Source organism: Saccopteryx bilineata, chromosome 4 (genome assembly GCF_036850765.1).
Source record: "Saccopteryx bilineata isolate mSacBil1 chromosome 4, mSacBil1_pri_phased_curated, whole genome shotgun sequence".
NCBI classification, from domain to species: Eukaryota; Metazoa; Chordata; class Mammalia; order Chiroptera; family Emballonuridae; genus Saccopteryx; species Saccopteryx bilineata.
Window position 1 is genome coordinate 153,556,311 of NC_089493.1, and position 10,999 is coordinate 153,567,309.

The following is a 10,999-nucleotide window of genomic DNA, read 5'->3' on the forward strand; positions in this document are numbered from 1 at the left end:
AATTCCTAAAACAATACAACCTTCCTAGACTGATGTCAAGAAGAAGCAGAAAGCCTAAACAGACCTATTAGTAGAGAAGAAATAGAAAAAAACATTAAAAACCTCCCCAAAATAATAGTCCAGGCCCTGACGGCTATACCAGTGAATCTTATCAAACATTCAAAGAAGACTTGGTTCCTATTCTACTCAAAGTCTTCCAAAAATTTGAAGAAGAAGCAATACTTCCGAACACATTTTATGAGGCCAACATAACCCTCATACCACAACCAGGCAAGGATGGCACAAAAAAAAGATAACTACAGACCAATATCTCTAATGAATACAGATGCTAAAATACTAAACAAAATACTAGCAAATCGAATACAACAACATATTAAAAAAATAATACATCATGATCAAGTGGGATTCATCCCAGAATCTCAAGGATGGTTCAACATACGTAAAACGGTTAACATCATACACCATATCAACAAAACAAAGAACAAAAACCACATGATCTTATCAATAGACTCAGAAAAGGCTTTCGATAAAATACAACACAATTTTATGTTTAAGACTCTCAACAAAATGGGTATAGAAGGAAAATATCTCAACATGATAAAGGCCATATATGATAAACCATCAGCTAACATCATATTAAGTGGCACTAAACTGAAGGCTTTCCCCCTTAAATCAGGAACAAGACAGGGTAGTCCACTCTCTCCACTCTTATTTATTGTGGTACTAGAGGTTCTAGCCAGAACAATCAGACAAGACAAAGAAATAAAAGGCATCCGTATTGGAAAAGAAGAAGTAAAGGTATCACTTTTTGCAGATGATATGATCCTATACATCGAAAACCCTAAAGAATCCACAAAAAGACTACTAGAAACAATAAGCCAATACAGTAAGGTCACAGGATACAAAATTAACATACAGAAGTCAATAGCCTTTCTATATGCCAACAATGAAACAATTGAGAATGAACTCAAAAGAATAATCCCCTTCACGATTGCAACAAAAAATAAAATAAAATAAAATACTTAGGAATAAACATAACAAAGAATGTAAAGGACTTATATAATGAAAACTATAAACCATTGTTAAGGGAAATCGAAAAAGATATAATGAGATGGAAGAATATACCTTGTTCTTGGCTAGGAAGAATAAATATAATCAATTTGGCTATATTACCCAAAGCAATATACAAATTTAATGCAATTCCCATCAAACTTCCAATGACATTTTTTAAAGAAATAGAGCAAAAAATTATCAGATTTATATGGAAGTATAAAAAACCCCGAATAGCCAAAGCAATCCTAAAGAAAAAGAATGAAGCTGGGGGCATTACAATACCTGACTTCAAACTATATTATAGGGCCACGACAATCAAAAAGCATGGTATTGGCAGAAAAATAGACACTCAGACCAATGGAACAGAATAGAAAGTCCAGAAATAAAACCACATATATATAGTCATATAATTTTTGATAAAGGGGCCAATAACATACAATGGAGAAAAGAAAGCCTCTTCAATAAATGGTGCTGGGAAAACTGGAAAGCCACATACAAAAGAATGAAACTGGACTACAGTTTGTCCCCTTGTACTAAAATTAACTCAAAATGGATCAAAGATCTAAACATAAGACCTGAAACAATAAAGTACATAGAAGAAAACATAAGTACTAAACTCATGGACCTGGGTTTTAAAGAGCATTTTATGAATTTGACTCCACAGGCAAGAGAAGTGAAGGCAAAAATTAATGAATGGGACTATATCAAACTAAGAAGTTTTTGCTCAGCAAGAGAAACTGATAACAAAATAAACAGACAGCCAACTAAATGGGAAATGATATTCTCAAACAACAGCTCAGATAAGGGCCTAATATCCAAAATATACAAAGAACTCATAAAACTCAACAACAAACAAACAAACAATCCAATAAAAAATGGGAAGAGGATATGAACAGACACTTCTCCCAGGAAGAAATACAAATGGCCAACAGATATATGAAAAGATGCTCATCTTCTCTAGCTATTAGAGAAATGCAAATCAAAACTGCAATGATGACCTGTGGTGGCTCAGTGGATAAAGCTTCGACCTGGAAATGCTGAGGTCGCCGGTTCGAAACCCTGGGCTTGCCTGGTCAAGGCACATATGGGAGTTGATGCTTCCAGCTCCTCCCCCTTCTCTCTCTCTCTGTCTCTCCTCTCTCTCTCTGTCTCTCCCTCTCCTCTCTAAAATGAATAAATAAATAAAATAAATAAATAAAAATTAAAAAAAAAACTGCAATGAGATACTACCTCACACCTGTTCAATTAGCTATTATTAGCAAGACAGGTAATAGCAAATGTTGGAGAGGCTGTGGAGAAAAAGGAACCCTCATCCACTGTTGGTGGGAATGTAAAGTAGTACAACCATTATGGAAGAAAGTATGGTGGTTCCTCAAAAAACTGAAAATAGAACTATCATATGACCCGGCAATCCCTCTACTGGGTATATACCCCAAAAACTCAGAAACATTGATATGTAAAGACACATGCAGCCTCATGTTCATTGCAGTATTGTTCACAGTGGCCAGGACATGGAAACAACCAAAAAGCCCATCAATAGATGACTGGGTAAAGAAGTGGCACATATACACTATGGAATACTACTCAGCCATAAAAAATGATGACATCGGATCATTTACAGCAAAATGGTGGGATCTTGATAACATGATACGAAGCAAAATAAGTAAATCAGAAAAAAACAGGAACTGCATTATTCCATACGTAGGTGGGACATAAAAGTGAAACTAAGAGACATTGATAAGAGTGTGGTAGTTACGGGGGGAGGGGGGAAAGGGATAGGGAAAGAGAGAGGGGGAGGGGCACAAAGAAAACTAGATAGAAGGTGACAGAGGACAATCTGACTTTGGGTGATGGGTATGCAACATAATTGAAGGACAAGATAACCTGGACTTGTTATCTTTGAATATATGTATCCTGATTTATTGATGTCGCCCCATTAAAAAAATAAAATTATTTAAAAAAAAAGAGAGAGAGAGACAAGGAAAATAAAATACATGTTAACCATACTTTTAAATAAATAAAAAATATTATGTACTATTAATGTTAAAATTGCAAATATGAAACCAAACTTGGTATCATTAGAAAAATGTGTAAAGTTGGGGTTTTGCAGGGCCCTTCAGAAGTCGAGACCCAGGGCATGTGCCTGCCATTAAATCTGTCCTGATAATGACAATTAAAGAAATTTTAAGCAACAGTGTACTCCTCCCGGCTCCCTCTAGGCTGTCCAGGTCCTCTTCCTCCTCTTCTCAAAAAGGGAGGAGAATTTGTCTCACTTGCGTTCTTCTGTGGTCCCACGACAGTTCTCCATGGGGACAACAGCCCTGCCGCCAGCACAGATCACTGCCACCAGTCCTGACTGTGATGTCACACACTCACGGGCAGAGTTCACAGGGACACCAGTGTTGAGCCCTAGACTCGTGCTTTTTGCCGCAAGGATCTCACCCACAGGGGAGTGTAAGGATGGTGCCATTGCTCTCACAACACTTGAACTTCATTCTCCACACGTGGAAAACTCCACTTTATGGAAAATTTGAGGATATCTACAAAGTATTACATGTGTGTAAGAAGGACATACCTTTAAAACTGTATGCTAAATAAGACACTTTGGGGAGTCCAAGTGCAAAAAAATTATGGGAAAGTCCCCTTTTCAAGCTTTTCCCTTTCTCTCTGAGGGTCCTCCCTCCACTCTGTCAGAGGTCACATCTGCTTTTCATCTTCCCCATGAAAATCTCAACTCTTCTTCCAGAGGCTCCGGTTCCTTCCCTTTGGAGAAGCTTCTGGCTTGGGAATCTGGCCCCTCTTCAAGCCCTATAGTTTATCCATTCCCCCAACCTGAATTCTTGAATATGGAATAATACCTCAAATGTGTCAGCAGGAGACTAGCTAGGAAGTGGAACCTTGAACTTGGGAAGCTCTGTGTCTGTTCTACTCCAGACTCCCCACCTCTGTGCAATAAGACATGCTTCCTTGGTCTTCCCCAAAGAAGGCTGTCTTGCCTTTTTTCTTTCTTTCTTTAACTATACTCAGACATACATATAATTCTTATAATGTAGATATAACTTTTTTCCCATAACTGAAACATCACATTTTACAAATGAAGATAATAAATCACATTGTTAAATTCAACAAATCAGTGTCCCTTTTTCAAACTTCTTTTTCCAGACAATGTGTGTCAAGCAGTGGTTTTCAAAGTATAGTTTGGGACCTGTGCAGGTCCAGAAGGTCAAACTATTATAAAATAATAATTGAAATGTTACATGCCTTTTCTACTCTCATTCTCATATAAGTGTATAGTTAAAACTTCCAGAGACTAGACAGCATCTGTTGCCATCATTATTCTGACAGCTTATGAAATGTATGCATGTAAGCTCTGGACAGTTGCTCAGTGGTAGAACATTGGCCTTCCCTGTGGAAGTCCCAGGTTCAATTCCTAGTCAGGGTACATAGGAGAAACAACCATTTCCTTCTTCACTTGTCCACACCTCTATCTTTTTCTCTCTTCCCTTCCCACAGGCTCAAATGGTTCAAGCAAAGTTGGCCCCAGGCTTAAGGATGGTTCTATGGCCTCACCTCAGGCACTAAAAATAGCTCCACTGCCAAGCAACCAAGCAATGGAGCAGTGGCCCCAGACTGGCAGAGCATCACCTTGAAGGAGGCTTGCTGGGTGGATCCCAGGATGCATGCAGAAGTCTATCTCTGCCTCCCCACCTCTCATGTGAAAAGGAAGGAAGGAAGGAAGGAAGGAAGGAAGGAAGGAAGGAAGGAAGGAAGGAAGGAAGGAAGGAAGGAAGGAAGGAAGGAAGGAATAAATGCTTGTGAATCCTTATAGCTTCTAAAATCTTCCAAAGTAAGTTCTTTGGGGTCTTCATTCATTTTTAAGAGTAAAAAAGGTTCACAAGACCAAAACATTTGAGAACAACTGCTATAGTAGATAATAAATACAAAACCACCCATTTCTAATTCTTTAAACCATAGACATTCATCCCTCTCAGATGAATGCCCTTCAGGTATATCTCAAATGTTGAGAGTTTTACAATTGCAACTTGTTCTTGCCTTCAGCATATCAAAAAATCTTTCTAAACAGAAAGCTAGCAGCATAATTTCTCTTTAGCCCAGAATTTGAATTTTTATTTTCTCCTACCTCCAAAGTTGAGATTTTCTTCCCCTAGGAGGTATCTCTCTATATGTAAATATATATATATTTATATATTGCATATAGTTTTAAAATAAGTAAATTTATATATATTATATAGAAAGTCTTATTGTTATAGCTAATGATTCTTGTAGTAGAGTATATATAAGAAACCAAGAAATTTCTGTAGATGTTGGGTGATCTTTATAATAGATAAATATTTGTACTCTACAAAATGATAGCTGGTGACAAGCCTTTAACTGACAAACACAGACTTTTATTTACAAAAGAAGAATATAAAAAATTAAACAAATCTGATTTCTTTTTAAATTTATTTTTATCCTATTTTTTGTTTGTTTTTAAGTGAGAGGAGTGGAGATAGTGAAACAGACTCCCACACATGCCCCAATCAGGATCCAGCCAGCAACCCCTGTCTGGGGCCAATGCGTGAATCAACTGAGCTATTTTTAGCCCTTGAGGCTGATGCTCAGACCTACTGATCCACTGGCTGTAGGAGGGGAAGAAGGAAAGAAGGGGGAAAGGGAGCAGAAGAGAAGCAGATGGTTGCTTCTCTTGTCTGCCCTGACTGGGAATAGAACCCAGAATGTCCACACACCTGAGCCAACCAGCTAGGGCTACAAATCTGGTTTCAGATGCATTCATGTTTTATAACCAGAATGAGCTCTAATAAGTAACTTCTGGAAAACTATCAGGGCTATCATTTGCCACGAAGTTTGAGAATGAACAACGAGTCAACGTTGACTGACCAATTATAGTTTAATAATCAGTAAAAAAAAAAAATGGTTTTTAAATTCTATCTACCTTAAAAACAGCAGGAAAGAAAAAAAAAACGAACTGTATCAATAAGTTATATTTCATCTGTAAAGTTGATTTCTGGTATTTCTATTCCATTTGGCTTTTATGTGTACCAAGAGCTTTTCCGTAATTTATTAGGAAAGCTCTTCTACCCTTGACTACAAGACTTCTGTGCTATTTTATCCCAGATCTTCAGAGGCAAAGCATAGCCCAAGAACTTATAAAACCCAGCTTCTTATTCACAGACTCTTTACCACTTTAAAAGTTACCTCCTGCTGCCAAATGCACTGAAAAACTGCTAAAAGTGGGTCAACCAAAAATAATGGGCCAATACAAAAAGACTTAGGAAATTATGAAAAAATAATTGACCTCTATTTTATAACTGACTACTTTAAACATATTTTTTAAATCAGCTTTGTTTTAAGATCACTCAAGCATTATAAAACCTAAATTGGAAGTTACTTCAAAGTCGTTTCCACTGGCTTTTTTCATATTGTTAATGTTAATACACAGAATAGAAAAAACAGGCCAGATTGTAGAACTCAGAACAAACTCCAGAACCTACACAGTTCTCCAGTGCCTATGTTTTGGAAAAAGAACAGAAATGCCGAATATCCCCTACTTTATCCCTCTTCCCTCAGTACAATAGTTAAAATGAAAGAAGCTTCTCGGTGAACCTGTATTGTGAAGTGATCTCAGTCTTCATGGTCATGGATAGTTTCAGGGTGCTGGTCAAGCCAAAACACCAAGTTCTTTAGAACTGAGTTCACAGACATTCTCTGCTGAATTTTGAGTCCATATGTCAAAGTTATACCGTCCTGATTGCACTTGACCTACAGGGTTCTCTAGGTGAGACTGGGCCAATCAGATATTATCTCTTAAGAATTTTAACTAAGGGGAACAGACAGACTGGCAAACACAATAGACTGAGGAATAGCGCCCCCCCTACACACACACACACACACACACACACACACACACACATACAAAGTTCATGCATAAGTCTTAGATGAGGCACATGTCTTGAAAGAAAATATAAATCCGCAAAATCCACCCCACCTCTCCTCCTGGCTAATATACCAATAACTAGCAACAAAACTCATCTTAGCCCAATGCAGAAAGTACTGATTCTACAAAAAAATAAAGAGATTATTCACATACTGATCTATGGGACCTCGCAAATGGGGTCCAGCCAGAACTCAGATAGCATGCTTGGGAATGAGACCTGAGGGTAAACCAGGAAGTTAGAACATTTACATGAATAATGAAGAGTTTTTCAATTGGAAATATTCTCCCATGACTTAAAACAATGCACTTGAGACAATGCCTAAACGAGTCCTAATAAGGTAAAGGTGCTAGAACTGCCTTGGCTTTGTTGGCAAAGGAAAAAAAGATAGTTACAGGTGTAGCATATTTTCATGGATCTATTACAAAAGACTGAATAACATATTGGATGACTATGTTCATTCACCAGGAAGACAAGTAGAGCACTCTGTGCACTAACACATAACATGCTAGTGAAGAGATCACAACACCTTTGAGAAGCTCAGTAATGCCTGCCTTCTGCCAGACAGGATTGACAGTGGTAAGGGGTTACAGAAGTGGAATCTCTACTGACAACTGAGATGATAGGATTCTGGAACAGAAGAGACCATGTAGCAGTACTTAATCGTAAGATTTGGGTTTGATGCAATTACTGTAGCTGGCAGCAAGACTATATTGCTATCAAGGGACTTTGACCCACGGAGATTCATGATGATGGTTAACAAACAGAAGAACAAGACTGATGGAAAACCACGGAGGCTGTTTCTTGTTCTGGGTTGATACCATTCTCCCTATAGAAAGAAACACAATGCCGTGCCTGCTCAGTTTCCATTCCTGAGCATGTTTTCAGAGCCAGTGTAACTGAACACTGGAAAAAATGTCTAGATCTTTCCAAGACTTTTGACTACAGTACCTGATCTATCACTGATACTAAAGGGCCTCAAATGCTGTCATTATTCAAGGACATTTGGAGACCAGGCATCAAAGTCATGCCAAGTCCATCTCATAGTAAGGCTATTGGATTCAAAACTACACTTGGTGGTCATTTTCTGAATGCCTAATCAGGACAGGTATATTCAGGAGCTTGCAGAACCTTCACATGGTTTCCTTGTCCTGTGGAGTTAAAGCTATTGTTGTAGATATTCAAAGAAGTTTCCAAAACAGTCACCTCTGGTGGAGATAGTCACAACAATATGGCATTCTGGGTAGAAGAGAGACAGCTGCACTCTCAGGAACTTAAGGCCTTGATTGTATTGTGACATCCCCTTTGAGGTCAAGAGGATGTCATACCAGCCATCACTAAGAATGAGCCACTGAGCTTGGTGGTCTGCTCCAGGTTTTGGAGGCCATCTACACTCCATGAGACTACCACTCTAACTTATTTTTGCTGCAAGTTTTTTTTTTAAATATCTTTTTAAAATATTTTTTTATTCATTTTAGAGAGGAGAGGAGAGACAGAGAGAGAGAGAGGAGAGACAGAGAGAGAGAAGGGGGGAGGAGCTGGAAGCATCAACTCCCATATGTGCCTTGACCAGGCAAGCCCAGGGTTTTGAACCGGCGACCTCAGCACTTTCAGGTCAACGCTTTATCCCACTGCGCCACCACAGGTCAGGCTTGTTGCAAGTTTTGAGAGGGGTGTGGAGATATGGAAAGCAGTACAAGTGGGAGGCTTCTGGGGCTGCAGGAACAGCATTTCTCAGGGTGTTAGACACATCAAGGAGAGATGAAAATGCAATATGGAATCTGTGGCCTGCTATAATAGGTCATTTACACAGACCCCTAAGAGTTAGAAGCAAATCTATGCCTTCAGAAAACAGTTTCTGGCCTGACCTGTGGTGGCGCAGTGGATAAAGCATCGACCTGGAAATGCTGAGGTCGCCGGTTCGAAACCCTGGGCTTGCCTGGTCAAGGCACATATGGGAGTTGATGCTTCCAGCTCCTCCCCCCTTCTCTCTCTCTGTCTCTCCTCTCTCTCTCTCTCTCTCTCTCTCTCTCTCTCTCCTCTCTAAAATAAATAAATAAAAATAAAAATAAAAAAAAAGAAAAAAAAAAGAAAACAGTTTCTGGCATATTTCTGGCCCTGGTCATACCTGATCCTGAAATACCAAATGCCTATGCACCAAAGCCACCACCTGTGAGCTTTCAAATCTGCAAAATTTATCATTTTATGTGGCCAAAGTGGCTACTGTTGTATAATAAGATTGATACATTTGGAATTATGCCTATAAATTCCTTGAGGACATGAGCAATTTACCGTAAGAGTTATTCCAGACCTCCCTTCAGCATGTATCTACCTCTGTTGTTCTAATAACTAATTGTCTGCTACCAATAATCTCTGGGTCTAGACATTCCTAATGGCTAGTAGAACAGAAGAAGAGAACACACAGGGTTGATTCACAGATGAGTCGACTCTATATGTTGGTGAGACTGGAAGATGAAAGACTGGTTCTGGCCAGTTGGCTCAGTGGTAGAGTGTTGGCCCAGCGTGTGGAAGTCCTAAGTTCAATTCCCAGTCAGGACACACAGGAGAAGTGACCATCTGCTTCTCCACTCCCCTCACCTTCTCTCTCTCTCTCTCTCTCTCTCTCTCTCTCTCTCTCTCTCTCTTCCCCCCACCTTTCCCTCCTGCAGCCATGGCTTGATTGGTTCAAGTGCATCAGCCCAGGTACTGAGGATGGCTCTGTGGAGCCTCTGCCTCAAGTACTAAAAATAGCTTGCTTGTGAACATGGCCCCAGATAGGCAGAGCATCAGCCCCAGACAGAGGTTGCCAGGTAGATCCCAGCTGGGACACATGTAGGAATCTGTCTCTCTATCTCTTCTCTTCTCACTTGGAAAAGAAGAAAAAAAGAGAAAAACTTAAACTTTGAATATTTGAATAAAAACACACTTTAACAATGCTACCACCCTAAGCAAAATATTATATCTGCCTTGTATATGTATACAGAGTGGGGCAAAAGTAGATTTACTGTTTTGAGTTCTCAAAACAGTAATATAAGTTTATTCTTATATTATTATTTATTAATTACTGTATTATTTCTTAAATGAACAACTGTAAACCTATGTTTGTCTGACCCCATATGTTCATACTAAGGAAACTACATTTTTGCCATTTTGAGATTAATTTTATACTTTCAACATCAGCAAAGAAGTTTAATTGAGTAATAGTTTTATAATAAGCAATCATCTCATTGCTTCTCGGCCTTTTGGCTAAGATCAAGTGTAGTATAATAAGCAGTGAACTCATAACACACAGGGGAGTTCCCCTGATATAAGACTAAATGGACCTCATTAAAAAATATGGTCCATACAAGTTCTATGATTAAAAATAACTAGTCATTTTGGCTATCACAGAGGTTTCTGAGGAAAATCAATAAGACCATTTTAAAATCAGTGAATTTCTACTATGACACAAGTTTTAACAAATATTATGGAAGAACAAATAAAGAAGCTGCCACTTATGTACTTTACAATTAAAAAACAGATTACTAAGAAACTATCTTTAAGATTAGAAGAATATCCATCCAATAAAAATGAAGTGGAACCAATAGAGACCATAAATGTAGAAGAAAGGACTCAAAGAAGCTAGAAGAAACCAAGGGAGATTCTGCAAAGAATAGAGGGCCTTGACAGCTGACAGTTAAAAATATATACATATAGGGTGACATCAGAGAAATGGCACCATGAAGGGTGCTCCCAATATCTTCCCTTAAAATTTCAACAAATTCAACAACTAAAGGCAGAGAAAAAATCTCAGGAGCACCTGAAATATACACACACCTGACAAAGGTATGATTGGGCAAAAAAGTGGCTGAATACATAATCCATTCTGAAAGAAATACAACGAAGAACGGAGTATTCCGCTTTCCTCACTGATCTGAGGAAGGGCTGCTTTCATCTGCAACTGAGAGAAGTGGAGGGTCTGAGGCAGAGGGAAGGAGCAGGACTGGGGTGGA

At 38.7% G+C, this 10,999-nt stretch overlaps 1 pseudogene; it reads left to right on the forward strand.

Moving 5' to 3' along the window:
• The first annotated feature begins 10,233 nt into the window (after nucleotides 1–10,233).
• LOC136336817 (U2 spliceosomal RNA) lies at nucleotides 10,234–10,398 on the forward strand (annotated as a pseudogene).
• The last annotated feature ends 601 nt before the right edge of the window (nucleotides 10,399–10,999 follow it).